Source organism: Schistosoma haematobium, chromosome ZW (assembly GCF_000699445.3).
Source record: "Schistosoma haematobium chromosome ZW, whole genome shotgun sequence".
NCBI lineage: Eukaryota > Metazoa > Platyhelminthes > Trematoda > Strigeidida > Schistosomatidae > Schistosoma > Schistosoma haematobium.
This window is the reverse complement of record NC_067195.1, coordinates 53,738,886-53,756,418: the sequence shown is the minus strand read 5'-3', so window position 1 is coordinate 53,756,418 and position 17,533 is coordinate 53,738,886. Positions and strand designations below refer to the sequence as shown.

At 31.8% G+C, this 17,533-nt stretch overlaps 1 protein-coding gene across 3 annotated transcripts in view; it reads left to right on the top strand.

The window, feature by feature from the left end:
- The window catches only part of ASAH2_1 (Neutral ceramidase), a 74,444-nt gene that overhangs the window by 53,878 nt on the left and 3,033 nt on the right, over positions 1-17,533 (top strand). The window contains exon 17 of one of the 3 annotated variants that reach the window (XM_051211758.1): positions 99-240. The exons of the other annotated variants lie outside the window; for them this stretch is intronic. The gene's annotated coding sequence lies outside the window, so the exon portion shown is untranslated. The remainder of the gene's footprint in view (positions 1-98; positions 241-17,533) is intronic. 3 annotated transcript variants of the gene reach the window in all.

Genomic DNA, 17,533 nt, shown 5'->3' with positions numbered 1-17,533 from the left:
TTCTTCGTAATATTTGATGGATTAATTATTATATTTAGTGTTGAATTTTTAATTGAAATTTACTTTTTGTCTTTTTATTTTTGGCTACTTATAAGTAGCCAAAATACGTCTTCCACATTTTCTATCATTTGTCGAATTACATCCTCAATATTAGTTGAATTTATGAGCCATGTTTTCTTCAGATGTATGCCAACATATGTTAACCTGAAATTTTGTATTTGTTTCGTGATGGTTTTAAAGGTGAGTAGACAATACAATACTATTTAGTTAACTAAAGTTTAAGAATTAAAAATCTATTTCCTCCCGTTATTTGTAATACCAAACACTAGTGATCTCAAAATGATCGGTTGTATGAAATACTTGCTTTAGAAATGCATGTGCCACACTGTAGTCCTGAGTAGTTGAAATCGAACTGTAGAAAACCCTTTATTTATTCTACTTGAAAAATTGTTTTTTATATAATAAGTTGACGTAATTTGAATGAATATAACCAAATTTAAATTTCCTCATCTGTATGTATTAGGCTTTCTCCATGTATTGATTATTGTTTCTCTCATGATTTACATTTTTTCGAGAGTGTCATAGACATGTTCTGATCTTACTAGCCAATCGTGTAAAATTGAAACTAAATTCATATAAAGTTCTAGATACATTTAATTTCTGTAAAACAACATTGCGTATGTGTATAGTGCATTTCCATCTCACTGTATACACAACAATATACATTTGGTTGAACTGTAAGATGTTTTATCATTCCTAATCACTTGATGCTATCGGTAAACTACAATAATATATCAGAATATATGCTATCAGGAAACAATATTCAGTGTATAAAACGATGTATTGAGCATAGGAATAAGCGTAAATTGATTCCATGGAGATCCTCTACAACTCAATAATCGGTTGTTGACCCAGTAATTCACAATGCATATTGGATTTTTCTGTTTGTTTCATAGGACTTGTGTTCTTATCTATAATAAATTTAAAGCAAAGTGTGACTTAAAGATAAATTTTTCATTTGTATAATCACTTAGTTGTTATTATTGAAATATTCACTTTTTGAAATATTTTGAGATAACTAAAAGAATGTAATTATCTGGCAATACGATTTTCAAAGTATTACATTTCGCAAATTCAAATTTTGGCTAACTTTCCCGACAACATCAACACTGTACACTTTAAAAAAGGGACGTTAGTTACTTCATGAAACATATCTCAATGGACGAGTATTATTTTTTGTCGTTAAGCGTACATTTCACTTTGTTTCTATCTGTTTCGTATGCATTAATTTATATAGTCACTCAATCTATTTGATAAAAATCTTATATATTTTACGTTATCTATCAAAGGTCATTGGCCCCAAATGCCCTGGTACGGCCGAGAGTGAAGAATGTCCGCTCTCCCTCTCGTAATGCTTTCACATGGCCAAGCGTATATAGCCTCTGTCAGGGAAGTCCTACACACTGCCTTCTCGCAGAACTGATGTTTTATACGCAAGTGATAGTATGAAAAGCGAATGTCCAGTGCTTTAACCAGGTTGGTGGACACGGAAAGTCTACCTAGGAGAGTTGAAAAACTCTGATTCCAAATCACTGGTGCACATGGGCTTCAGTATCCTGAAGGAACAAATGGCGTATAAACCAATCATTGGTCACCGGCTACCATGAAACTATATGCACTACCTTGTGGATTAGACATTAAGGTCAAAGTCTCCGAGTGCGGCTCCTTAAGAAAATCACCTACTTCGATCTGGGCACCCAAACAGTATTCCAGATCTCACATAAATCGAATGATTTATGTGGCGCATATCTATTCAATGCCTCTTTTTATCAATGTTTGTGTGTTTAAATAAATAAATCAATCAAAAGTCATTAAAGAGACTTTTATAGCATTTTATTTTCCGAACTTCCTTTTCCTGATATATCAATTTATTTTTAAATATTCTTAATCGATGACATAATTTTTATAACATAATTATTATATAATGTTTCAAAATTACACTACAAATAAAGAAAAAGCAATCATTAACTCAATAGATGATATATAGAATATTATATTTAGAACGAATTAAATAAACGTTTCAATGTTTCACTTCATGCTTTCAAACAAATTTAATAAAATAATAATCATACACTGAATTCATTTGTTTCTAATAATGATTATCATATATCTGTTACGACCTATATTAATTTTGGAATAAAATATGAATCTATCAGTCTTTGATTGATTGATTTATTTTACCAATAAATTTTAATCGATTTATTTGATTTTAGTTTCTACTTTTTAATAATTTTTTTTGTTTATTTATTTTTAAATTTAATCTTATGAGTCTCATTTTCACTGATCAATATTTTTATTGTGAAATGTGAAGTGATTATTCAATTAAACTACATTGAGATGATGATTATTTATTTAAATTTTTTAGATTTCATAGGATACTTTTTTAATTGTAATTAGTATTTATTATTTAAAAAATGTAGCGAATAATTCTCTTTCAAATGTTTTAATACCAGAATATTCAAAATTCAAAATCCATGATCAATTATCAACATGTAAATAGATTGATTTTTAAAAATATTATACAAGAAATCACAATTAACTATGATTAAGATCATTAGTGATCTTAAATAATTTACAAATAAATATTGAATTATTATTATTCATTTGATTTTATGGTGAGACTATAATTTGTGAATGAACTAATCAGGTATAAGATAACAGGTCTTAGATTTTGGCGCGAAATTAACTTATCCATTTGGATAAATAGAGTTTTGACATTATAACTGATATTAATTCGTGACGAAAATTATAAATCTAATTTTTTAACCTTAACCATCAACTGTAAATCATAAATCGAATTCCTCACATTAATTTAAAACCCTTATTTGGTCCTAGATATTAGGTGAACACTCACAAGGTCAGTCGCTCGAAGGCTGTCTATAAATTGTAATCTCACTGATTTTATTAACAAAAAATGTTTTTCTGCAATTCATTATGCATATTAGTTGAATAAACATGAAATAACAATCTTATCAAAATAATCAATAATTCTCTTCTACGTCTTACAATTTAAACATAATAGTGTGGCTTGCGCTAATGATGTCGACAGATATAAGTAGTATGTATCATTAAACGAAAGTGAAATGCCTGATGACACAAGATTAAGAAGAACGAAGAGAAGAGAACGAGAACAAAGAATGATTGGTGTGGAAATGAAGGAACAGTGAAGTCTGATACGATAGATTGACATTTTACAAATGGTGTATTTAATGTATGGTTCTCATATTTTACTAAGACGTTCTACAATTTTGTGTTCTAATAAATGAGTTTTTCCCCACTTGTATTCTCATTCACCACAAGATAGTTTATAATGTATATCAGAGAAGTTTCTGTCGATGAAGATTCATCAAAAAAATCAAGTATAATTTAGTCAGTAGAAATATAGACCTGTAAAAGCAGGTCACCGTAAGCTTATGAAATAATGCATCGACTGTTAAAACATCTATTTTATAAAAAGGTTAATATTTTACATGAGTAGTGATGGCTTAGATGTCAGATCAGTTGATTTTGAACTAGTAAGTTATGGATTCGTATCACATACCAGCTACTTCATTTCATAAATCACTTGTCTGAACACCAACAGTCTGGCTTACATAATCATTTACCGTATAAACGAGTCACGTAAATAGATAAGAACATTAGTTACATTGAACCATAATTTGTCGCTTATGGTGACCAAATGTATAGACTTAGTCAACAGAATTCGCTTAATAGTGCCTGTGATTTAAGTCATATGATGTCCAGTTACTGGTTAATAACCAATTGACCAAACACTACTAAATTCATAGTATACACTTTTCGTATGTTTCAAGTAATTTAATTTTTATTACATTTAAAACTATTCTCAGTCCAGTTGTGTTGCTTCTATGAACAAAGAAAAAAATATATCAGAAATTCAACTTTCTTTTCATCTGGATTTATGACTGATTAATATGTGATTAGCGAAAGATATGATTGTCTACCGAGCGAAAACACACTATATAATAATGTAAATCCATTCCATTCTGCTTTATATTTTACGGTATGTGAACTGCTGCTCGTAATTGAAGCAACAAATTGTCGTCTGGTTTATTAAGGTTCTCAGTATAGTAGTTGGATTATCTAGTCTCCAGGTGTATCATCTCGTATTCCCATATATATACGAGTGATACACCTGGGGATTATGTAGTATTTCATGTTGAGAGCAAATGATAAAACTATCGCAGACATAACCCTATTTCATTATTATATAAGTTGTCAACTTGAACCTCAATGTATTTCAAGTCAGCATACATAATTTTGTCAGTGTTATTTTTAAAATAAAATGCAAAGGATAGATATATTCTATTTTTATCATAGGAAAATCCATATTAATTGAAAGGAAATAATACGATTATCAATTTGATATTATCATAAATCATTCTAACTTTTTTTTGTTTGTGATAAACGTTATATATAATCACTTAAATCATTAAATAAACTAATTTTAACTTTTAGTTGTCAACCGTATCATTTTTTGCTTATTTAAATAAATTTCTTTCTTGTCTACCTCATAAGAACAGTAGAAAATAATAAATATAGAAAATATCAATATATATATATATATATATATATCTTCCTGTCTCTATCTCACTCACCTTAGTTAACTCATTTTTTTCTTGTTTTCTTTCTTTCATTCTGTCTTTCTTTCTTTTTGTATATAATCAATAATGATATTATTGATCACACTTTTATCTACTATATAAATTTGATTCAATTTCAGATAAAAGGTATAAATTAATACAGTATATATTAGTCAATAGATAAATACATCCATAGTGTCATTGAATTAGAAAAAGAGAATTCAGTGAAGAAAATTTTCTTTCCGACGAAATCATTTATTTATCCTCGAATCCATTTTTTGTGATGCACTCCTTTCTATCCTTCTATAGACATACATTTTCCATATAACTATATATACGAATGTACAGCTTAAGTAAATGATTTCGTCGAAAAGATAATTTTCTTTACTGAATTCTCTTTTTCTTATTCAGAGATAAATACACATTTCATATTATAGATTTAAGCTAAAATAATTCAACAGAACATAATGGTTAATAAATCAATACAAATTTTCTTTTTCTTTTAAAACATTGTTTATTCTCCATTAGAAATTTATTTACTTATAATAAGTTATTGTTTAATATAAATAAAAACAATAAGATTATTTTTAACGAACTTCATTTTCATTTGTAAATATATTATTATTCTTATATATTTATAGATGATTAAATTGTCAAATGTTATATTACTATTTAATGTATTCCAAGTAGTTTCTTAATTATTATCCTAATATCTTTGATTTTGTAAATGTATTTACATTATTTATGTAAGATGATCCACCAGGGTGCTTGGTACCTGAGTGATTGCGCCACAGGATTGTGTTGTACTATTCAGATTGTAGCGTTAAAGCGAGATCGAGCTGTACTGCTCGGGTTTTCACGTGAAAGTCTGGATGGTGTCTGGTTCTCCTGAAAACCAATGTTAAATTACCCTTGCTCACAAGGGTATATTATATGACTATGAACTAGTGTAAGAGGAAAAAAGAACGATAATATTATAATAAACATAAATAATAAAATTAAATGTTTACAATAGAAATATTAATCCACTGAATAATTTACTAATTTTTGCTTTTAACTAATAAACAAAAATGGTTGCGATTGTTGTATTCTCTCAATCTCTCTTATATATATATATATATATATATATATTCATGGTTATGTTTATCCTGGATTTAAGCATTGAATATCATGTAATGTAATAGAAAGATGTTTACCATTCGATTTGATTCAATTCTGTATATTATTAATCGAAATATATAATAATAAGTTAATTACATTTATGTTTAGCAATGTAATAAATCGTCCAATGTACCTACTGATAATTTAATGTATGAATTTATTTGAAAAATTAGTAAAAATTGAATTAGTCGATTGGAACTTGAGACTCAGTAGTTGCATACTAGATATTGTAGGTATCAACCTACAAATATTAAGTTTCTATAAAAATTATATTATTTAGTTATATCCTTATGAGTAGAAAATTTTTATTTATGACGTTTCGTGATTCAATGCGAATCATTTCATCAGAGCAAATTAATAATCGAATTAAATTAATGCGATTTTAAGTATTACAAATGAAACAATGCAGTGGAATTTAGCGTTATATGAAACGCTCAATCTACTCGCTTTTTTTAATAGTTGGAAAAGCCTTTCTGAATTATTTTGATATTTTTAACATCAACTTGGAGATTATTGAAAATAACATGTACTGTTGTTGATGATTTAACCTGTAAATTTTCCAATTCTGTAAGATTGTTAGATCTTTTTGTGTAACTTAATTGTTTCTTGGCACGAGTAGAGATCTTACAAGCGTTTCATATGATCCAATCATATTTCATCTTGTTTATTTTCCACGCAATCTACACACACATATATACTCAATTTCAACCGCGATACTGCATAGTACAATTGCATACATTTCTCATACCTACATTCTGACGCACAAATTAATGCCATGACAGGTCATACAAATTTCCGTTGACCAAGAATAACTTGATAATAATGTATTCAGACCAATTATTATTTTCATTGTACTCGAAATATGCTGCATTGTTTCCTTTGTACTGTTTAAATTTGTGTTGATTTACTTCGGTTTTTTAATTTCACGAAACGTCAGAAATATAATTTTTGTACTCATTAGGACATAACAAAAAAGTATTTGCTATTAACTTCGTACTCAATGCTCAAGTTATTTGAAACTTTTAAGTCTCTATATTGTATAAATATGTTCTTACGTTCAAAAACCTATTACATATGACAAACGCATTGTCAATGACTATTAAAATCATTGACAAACTTTACACCTCATTCTTTCAGATGTTTCATCAATCAAACTAACCTTTCTATGATAGTAATAGCAAATTGTAGCTGATAAAAACTTGTATTACAATTCAGTTTGGTTAGAAAGTTCGTATCTTTCAGGCTTGTAACAGTCCATTAGATTTCTAATAGATTATTTACCAAGTTCATGGTTTTCAAGATCTATGTTCAACAAGACACTTATAATTACTGAAGTTCTCGTAGTGATTCGATACAATTTGTACACCAAAGTATACTCCCCGATTCTAACTCATTTAAAAAGAATCGGTAGATCTTCACACAATTTCAACAAATACATACCTTTGAGTGATCAAGATATGCAATGAAAGGCTTGAAGTCAATAAGAATTAGCTTTTACTGGTCCAAAACCATTTTATTCACCTAACAATTTTCTTGTTTCTACAGCGAATATACGCTTTAAAACAATTAGTCTGTTTTAAAAACTTTGATAGAACTGTTGTGTCCTTATGCCTGATTAATTAAATCACGTGATACGACCACCAGTTAGAGACACGAACTTATACGACCAGACTAATGACTCACAAACCTGTACGAGCAGCCTAGATTTCTTATTGGTCCTCCAAAATGGTAGCTTCTTTCCTAACCCAGCTGGTTCAGTTCAGAACGCCAATATCAGCCTCCGCGATACGAGTCATATAGTTCAGACATACCGGGTTTATATACAAAGAAACCAGACCGCATCATACCATAAATAGAAAATAACAATTATACAAGATCAAGCCAAACGTTACTGTGATTTTCAAAGACTTACTAATAATTTGGGAATATCTTAAGAATAGTAAACTGTATGATGATAGTCTGTAGGTCAAATGGAAGCTTATGATAAGAGGAATATGAATATGTATATAATAGTTACTTAATGGTTATACAATAGGAATATACGTATAATATTATTCCGTAAATAATTCCTGGCGGTTACAATTCCCTTATCATCCGTCCAGTTTTAACACGAACAATTAGAAAACGGAGTTCATCTAAAAAATTTGATGAATATGCGTTATACACTTCAAACAATCTGGTCATATATATACATGTCAAGTCAGTTTATATGAAAATTGATCGAGGTCAAACAAATGAAAGTTCAATTAAACAAAATGATAATTGTAAATAAAACGAAAAAAAATTAATATAGGATGGAAGGAATAAGAAATTTTCTGCTTACTCTAGGCTATAGAATGACTTAAAGATTACCAGGATAAACTGAAGGTTACAACAAATCGTTTCTGTACACATAAGGCATGTTTGAATTCACGAGCAACAAAGACTACTATAAGCCTAGGAATTCATCCTTGACACTTTCTATGAAATTTTTTAAAAACTATATTAATATCGATTCTATCCCCTATTTTAATTATATGCTTTCCTATCAATGAATATAGTTTTCTAATTCACATGTTTATCAGAGCATTTGACATTCATTGTCACATATTCTATAATCCTTGATTGCATGTATGTTCATATAAACATGTAAATTGGTAAATGCTCATGTGTTTTATCATTATTTGATAATAGCAATATCAAAAATAATTAATTTAGTTTTAAATGATAAATGAATTTAAACAAATTAAATAATATTATCACATTTATATTTGACTATTTTACATGTGTTTTTTTTTAATTGTTAGCTAAGCTTTTTCAGTAATCTTTAAAAAAATAACAAATAACATCTAGGTATTTTTATTGAAATGAAAATACAAAAATGCTTTTCGTTAGAAATACTCTCTATATTAGATTGTATATGTTGCAAGGATCAAGCGAATTCATTTCATCTACAAAATCGACTGAAATTTAAAAAAAGAGAAATAAGGCTAATAGAAATCATTTGATTTTCTTTCTTCTTTGCTCACTTACTTACTTACGCCTGTTACTCTCAATGGAGCATAGGCCGCCGACTAGCATTCTCCAACCCACTCTATCCTGGGCATTCCTTTCCACTTCTATCCAATATTTGTTCATTTTTCTCATGTCTATCTCCATTTCTTGGCGTAACGTGTTCTTTGGTCTTGCTCTTTTCCTTTGGCTATTAGGATTCTATGTGAGGGCTTGCCTTGTGACGCAGTTGATTGCCTTCTATTCAACTCTAAATGATAACAAGTCAGTTGGGAAATCTATAGATTATAGATTCGATCGTATATGAAATAGTGAGTATACTATACTGTTCAGAAGTTTCAAGTTATAAGTTAGTTATAGATACTTATTGATGTTTGACTTCAACTGAAAGTAGGTTTTTGTTGTTGCTGTTATTAACATTAGTAGTATTAGTATTTTTATCATTATAATTATTGTACATGATAATAATATAACAGAAATCACTTATTACATTCATTTCGATCACTTCAAAATTTACTTTAGTTAGTATGCGGCTGTGAAAAGTGTTGAATTTCACTGAAAACATGAGTCGATATAGGTTTGACAACCATTGAAAACCTAAAAGCATTGAAAAGCCTTTTCATCCCAGTATGGAAGACTTCAGCATTAAGCATTCATCAATTCGTAATCGAGAATCAAACCCAGTGCCTTCGCTCTTGCACGTAAACACCTAATCTCTGGGTCCCTGTGTTGAGGTCCAATTATGTGCGAGTTTAAATGCAATCAACTCACACTGTTGGTCGACCATCATTTATTGTCTTCGGTGGTTAACTGCCTCACACTTGAAAAGTCTTAACTCCATTGGTCATTGCTTCTCGCCAGAACTCTGGAAATTTCGCCCTGAACTCATTCACTAGAGAGCACATGATAACTGTTTGATTCCTGCTATCAGGGTTGTGGGTGCGTACTGCTGAGAACTAATGTACTAAGATAAAACCGACGTTGAGTGATTTCAAATTTCCAATGGTTTTCAAACTTAGATCGTTTTATGATTGCAGCAAAATTTTGTTTTAGATTTTTCATTAACAAAAAAATGAGTAGAAAACAACATATTGATTAGTAAACTAAAGCTAATAATATTTCACGTGAAGATGATGTTTTATTCATTTTCCTCTTTAAAAGAACGTAATAGTATAGTTATTTATACAATAAAGTTAAAACTATTAAACTGAAAATGGATACGTATGTGAATATGACAGAGTTTATTGTGAACGTCTTCGTTATTTCTTTTTTCCCCAAGATATTAACAATTTTTTACTATCTTTAGTGTTTATTTGATGTATTGAACTATCTTGTTCAGATTATATTTTCTGTGGAAACGGCAGCGTCATCTACTAGTGATTTAAACCACAGGATTAAGAAAAACCAATGGATTTCTAATCAGTGTACTGCACTAATAGATTCTCGTAAAGCTTATCCCATCAGGCTTCGAACACAATGAAGAGCAAAAGCAAATCAGGTTTAGGTTAACCAAACGTCTATGGAGCGACCGTGAGCAGCGGTGGGCAACGAAAGCAAAAGAGATGGAAAAGGCGGCAGATGTAGGTAACACAAGACAGCTCTTCAGGCTAATAAAAGAAACTGGAACTAAGAAGTCATGTGTAACTGAGACGGTCTCTGAGAAAGACGACACTTGTCTGCTTCCAGACTAGACGTTTAGAACGATGGGCGCTGACTGGTGTTGGAAACGGTTAGATGAAAGTTAGGTGCGGCCAAACGAAAACGTGCTATCAGTGCTTGAAGTCATTAAATTCTATCTGAGGTATGTTAGTTGATGCAGACTACTTGGTTGGGGTGTGTACACTTTTTTTATTCCCTTAAACTGTGAGATTAAAATTACTTTATACATCTTTCTAAAAACTAATCCTTTTTCCCTGTATCATGTCTTTATATGCAATCTTTAACTACATATATTACTACCATTGAAGTAACTACTCCTATGAATTTTGTGTTCATTTTGTTTTGTTTATGAGGTATGGCAACTTGGACCGATGAATATATGTTCCTGGTCCTATGTTGTAGCTGACTGACTGAATATCATAAAAATGTTTCAAATCAAGAGTAACATTCGATAAGATGGTCTAATGTATTTGGATCATTCCTAATTTTAATGAATACATTTTTATCATGTCCAAATAAATTTGAAATAATAAATTGTGATGAATAGTTGGAAAAAAAAACGATGTGATTCATACGTTTTATAAGATCACTATAAGTTGTAATATGGAAACAAACGCGATTTATTTATTTATTTGAACACATAGATATTGGTACAAGGGGGCACCAGATATATACGCGCCACACAAATCTCATTTGATTTATGTGAGGGCTGTGATACTGCCCGGGTGCCAAAACCGAAGCAGGTGGTTTCCTTAAGGAGCCACACCCGAAGCCTTTGACATATAGCTCTGACCCACAAGGCAGTGGAGCATGGTAAAGAGATGCAGTCCCATGGTAGCCGTTGACCAATAATTGGTTCATACGCCATTTGTTCCCTCAGGATACTGAAGCCCATGTGCACCATTGGTTTGGAATCAGGGTTTTCCAAATCCCTTAGGTAGACTCTCCGTGTCCACCAACCCGGTTAAAGCGCCGGACATTCACTTTTCGTCCTCTCAATTTCGCAAACAACACCCGTGGTGCGAGAAGGCAGTGAGTAGGACTTAACTGCCAGAGGCTATGTATGCGTAGCCATGTGAAAGCATTTCGAGAGGGAGAGCGAATACTCGCTACTCTCGGCCGCACCAATGTATTTGGGGGCACAAGTGGAGAATACTAATTTATTGTTAATTTCTTCTCCTCTTTTTATATATTATGCAACGTTGCAACTGCTGGGTTTCCGAATAATTACTTTGATTATTATTAACCCTCTTTCTTCCAATTACTCAATGTTAGTTTATAATCGATATGTCATTATATAATTATTGCGTAACGTATATATATAAGTGTAGAGCCATGATGAAAAACTAGTTGAAAAGAAATTTATTTGCTCGATTTGTTCCTTCTTAATTTATTGTTTCATCAAAAATTACTGAGTTCTGTCATAAAATATGAAAACCATACATTAAATACTTCATTTGCAAATCCTTCAGCAATTATTTTAAACTTCATTGTTCTTTGATTGCTATTAAAATTACTCTTTGTTTATATTCCTGTTCTCTTCGATTCGATTTTTTCAGCCTACTGCCAAGCATTCCACTTCTGATTAGCGTTACATACTACTTATGTCTATCGTCATACGTAGCATACACCACGATAATTGTAAATTACCTATTGTTTAACAAACTAATATATTTTTTTAAAGTATTAATAGATGGTATTCAATTTTTTCTCTTACAATTTATAGAAGTAACAATACTTGTAAATGTTTGAATTAGTCACATTTAAAGAAACATAATTCATTATGTTTACTACATTCATTTTATGTTTATTAATTCAACTTCCGGATTTTATTCAATTGTAGTTATTATTATATCAACAAATAATTAATTATTGATCAGTAAGTAATTTTCTGCTGCCTAGAATATAGTTCTAATAAAATTGTACTTATTACTATACTCTCTAATCGACTTGACGTGGCAACATAATAAATTTCATTAAGTGCTAGGTGATTGATGGGAATCTACAAATATCAGGAGAATGAATGTTATACTAGTTGGTATTTATTGGCAAGGCTTATCTAGAATTTTGTAGAAATTTATGCTACATGCCCGAATCGAGTTGACATCACCTAATGCCAGATTCAAATATTGGCTGTTGCTAATCAATTAACCAACCAACCAATAACATGAACTAATTTGTCAAATGAGTGAGGAAGAAAACGTATAGCTTTATGATTGTAGAGATATAGCTTTTCTAAGTGTAAAGATATTTATTCGTCACTTTTCTCTTCTTATATCTTACACTTTAAATTAGCAAAGAATAGGATATTTTATCAGATGGCCGTTTCGCCCTAGTAGGGGACTCTTCAGTAGCACAGGTCTACAATCTCTAACGCAGAAACCGAACCAAGGAATTTCGGTCTCACGCACGAACATTTGATCGCTAGAACACTGAATTGGCTTCCAGTAGTATACAAGTTTAACTTCAATCAATCTACAATGTTGCGCTACCATCTTTGGTTGCCTTTTGTGGGTAGCTGCCTAACATTCGAAACGGTTGAACTAAACTGATCGCAGAGTCATACTCTAGAACTAAACGATCGTCCAGTGCCTCTGGGTTTTCAATGGTTTTCTTACTTAGATTAGTTTTTGGTCTCAATGAAATTTATCAACCTCCATGCTAGGTTTGAAGCGGTTACGAGTTCACTTAGACTGCGAACGGAACAAAGACTCGGTGACCAAAACCAAATAACCTAGCTATTCGATGCGTCCCAGCCCCGCTAACTAGAGGAAGAAGTTCAAGCTTGGAATGGGGAAGTGCATTCCGCAAACAGCCAGTAAATGAGCGATAACAACAGACACAAATCAAAACGTATGTATATAGCAAAAATCCGTCCTTGGGGAGTTACAAAATAGCATACTGAAAGACACAACGGTCCAATAGCATTTAAGATTCTCCCAAGGGAGAAATACGACATAAAAATGAGAAGAGCCCTTTTGGCGCGAAAACAAGGAAATTCAAAATTTCGAAATAAAATTACAAAATTAGGTCCTTTTCCAAGTGAGTTCTGGGAATCTAACGTCCCCAATACTCCACAACCCTATTATTGAGGATTTTACAGATCATCCAACAAACTATTATTTAGGAAAAATATTAAAACAATCTTCTATACTACCTTTTTGTAATTTTCATCGACTTATTAAATCAAAATCGCTGTGACATTCAGTTCTCCTATACGTTATGTTATTTAATCATGAGGTATAGTGCGTCAATCCCTAGTGTGATATACGCTTACTAAGAAATCGCCCTTCGCTCTTAATAAGAAAACCCTTTTGTTGACAAGAAATGACTGTAATCGACGTGTAAAAAAAATCTTTTATTTTGCAATGGTTCGAAAACATGCTCTGTTTAACCCATCATGTAATTGTTATGAAATGCTTCACCGTTTTATAAATATCCACTCAATTTTATCAATGGAGCTAAACGTATTTGTTGATAGTTAGAATTTTGACGTTACAAGCGTCATTACTACAAATAAAATAAAAAGATTGAGCACACATTAGTAGTTATCCAGCCATAACATATTTTTCTGAGTATGCATGGTTGTAGACAAAACAATATTGGATGTATCAGTTGATATTACCTCTCAACTAATTAGTTTTATCGAGTTAGATAACAGTTAAAAAGACTTCCAGAAGAGACTGTTCTTTCCTTTCAGTAGATAAATTTATCCATTCACTATTCATAAACAGTTGGACTCTATTAAGTTATCCCAAGTTGTATTATAGTCATTTTACCATTACTATTATTACTGCAACAATAACTACCAACTACTACTAATGAATATATTTCTGATGTTTCCACTCATTGATATATAAGAAAAAATATATTTGTTATTAACTCTCTACTCACAGCTCAATTTGTTAAAAAATATGAAATCCAACCTTGGTATTGATACCTACACTAACTATTACGTCGATTTAGTAATGCGAACAATTGATACTTCGATTTTTGAATTGTTTACGCAGTTAAAATACTTCTAATATTTTACAAGTAAAGTGTAACTGAAGAAATCCTAGACTGAATTACATCGTGTATCAGTTGAATTTAGACATTAACACCGTTGGATACCAACTATGTGATATAGAGGTGAAGCGTTCATACACGAGAACGAATATACTGGATTGGAATCCTAAGTGTAGGATCGTTGATGTGAACTTCTGAGGAGTCCCGCACTAGTATGAAACGGCTGTCCAATGCTTCATAGGTGGTCTAGCTTAAATCAACTCATGAATTCAATTAATAAAATGACTACAATCTCTATAAACCCTCGTTCTGATAGAATATATTGCTAGTATAGGGGTTGTGGAGATTATTGTTTTTGATTGAGATCCTGAACCGATTGATGTTAGACCACCTTTGGAAACCTGGAAGCACTGGACGGCCGTCTCGTCTATTGCGGGACTATTCAGCAGTGCGCATCCACGATCCCACTGCGGATTCGAACCCAGGGCCTTCGGTCTCGCGTGCGAACGCTTGATCTACTGGACCACTGAACCGGCATCCAGTGGTGATAGTGTATAACATCAACCAATCCACGAAATTGCGCGACCAACTTCCATTGTACTGAGGTAGATACCTGTCTCTACCCGACATGAATTAGCTCGACTGATCACGGCTTCTCACTAGAACTCCGAGAATTCCCTCACGAAGCTAGTCACTAGTGCGCACATGTTGATTACTAGTATAGGGGTTGTGGAGATTATTAAGTTTTTGATTGAGATCATAAACCGATTAATGTGAGGGAATTCTCGGAGTTCTAGTGAGAAGCCGTGATCAGTCGAGCTAATCCGTGTCGAGTAGAAACAGATGTCTACTTCAGTACAATGGAAGTTGGTCGCGCAATTTCGTGGATTGATTGATGTTAGACACTATCACCATTGGATGCCGGTTCAGTGGTCCAGTAGGTTAAGCGTTCACACGCGAGACCAAAGGCCCTGGGTTCGAATCCCGCGAGTGGGATCGTGGATGCGCACTGCTGAATAGTCCCGCAATAGGACGAGACGGCCGTCCAGTGCTTCCAGAATATATTGCGTTGAATATCTTGTCGTCTATAGCATCTCTTAGAGTGTATTGTGTGAAAAAGGGGTGTGGGTTATATTTCTCACTACATTAAACAGACAGCCCGTTGTACTTTCTCCATCAATTCAACCATGATATGGTGAGTAATTACTCAATCGATTAGTGAGAATGACGACATATCAACTTAGGTATTGATCTGGATAAAATTTAACTTTAGATTTTAATGAGTAAACAAACAGTTAAGGTGTATATTTGTGTTCTGATTTATCGAGACATGTTTTTCTTTTTTAATTGATAAAGTATAACTGAAAACATAAGTTATTTAGAAAAAGTAAGCAATGATTACGATAGAATTCAGAGCACGTGTTTCATTCTATTTAAGGTTTGTCGGCTGTATGCATGTAGTTGTGGCAACATAGTTGTCTTAAGTTGATTCTTAAAAATATGTATATCTACCAATAAAACTTATCGGAATTCAATGTGCAATATCAACCACGGATTTATTTAAACTTTCGCCATAATTATAGGATGTACAAAATTTATATACATCAACTGTAAAAAAATAAACACAGTATGGGAATCTTTGTCATTAATAATCATAATAAAGCCTCGTAAAAATATAATTGCATCGTACCACCACATGAACACAATGAAATTTAATTACGGATATAAATAGCACGGGAATTTCACTAACAGTAATATTAATAGTAGTAAAAAACCTATACATACTTAATATGATTAAAAAAAGAAATAAATTCACTAGTTGTTGTTTACTTGTATCTTACCATTGTTATTCAGGATTGCAATTGATCAGTTTCCTGTTAGCATATGTGCATCATATGTGGACTGCCTCGATATTGCCTTAGGTCACAAGTTTTATGAGCAAAGATCGATGGTGGTTAGCAGTGGAATCCAGGACGCGCGTTTTGACATATTCGGAACTCGTCAGTTGGATGTACCTACATCCCAGAATTGATGTTCGCTTTGGGACTCGAACCCAATACCATTGGGTTCAAACCCCATTGTGTTGCCTACTTAGCTACTGAGTCCTTATAGCTACCTACTTGAGCGATGGGGTCAAATTTTAAATTCACTTGTTGAGAAGATACAAGTAAACAACACCACGTAATTTTAAAAGTTCATGCCATTGCACAAGTAGTTGACTATCAGGACTCTATAGCTAAGTGGGTAACGCGATCATGTTTGAAGTGATCGGTATCGGGTTTGACTCCCAGACTGAACATCAACTCTGAGATGCAGGTACACCAAACTGATGAGTTCTGAATATGACGAAATGCACGTCCAGAATTCCATTTCTAGCCTCTATCTAAAGATATTCAAGGATATTTAACCAATAATTACTATTATAGAATGTACACCTAAATCACCAACGCGGTTAATAGTAATATTTAATGATTGCATGATTTCATATCACAATATACTCAAAAGTAACATTCATTTAATCTGCCTAAACGCCAACATCAAAAACAAACAAACAATTAAAATCAATCTTGATAAAACAAAAGTTATTCTTATCGATTTTACAACAGAATAGAAAATATAATTTATACAATAAGTAAATTAAATGGTTTATATCAATTGCTTTATTCATACAATATCATCAATGTTTAATTGAGTATTTTAAATTGATGAATTGCTTTGTATCACAATATTTTGCATTATTTCATATTATCCATTAATATTGGAATATTGAATTTATAGGTCAAATTTAATCGATAACCATAATTCAGTAATGAAAGTAAATGAATTAAGTATAATATTTATCTCCCATTTTCATGTATTACTTTCTCGTATTATTTATTTATTTCAATTGTTGAGATCATGAGTCAATTGAATCTAGACCACCATGGAAAACCTGGAAGCGCTGGACAGCCGTTACGTTCTATTGTGGGACTCCTTAGCAGTGCGCATCCCCGAGCCGTGACCAGTGGAGTTCAACTGGGTCAGTTATGAGATAGTAACTCACTGACGACAAT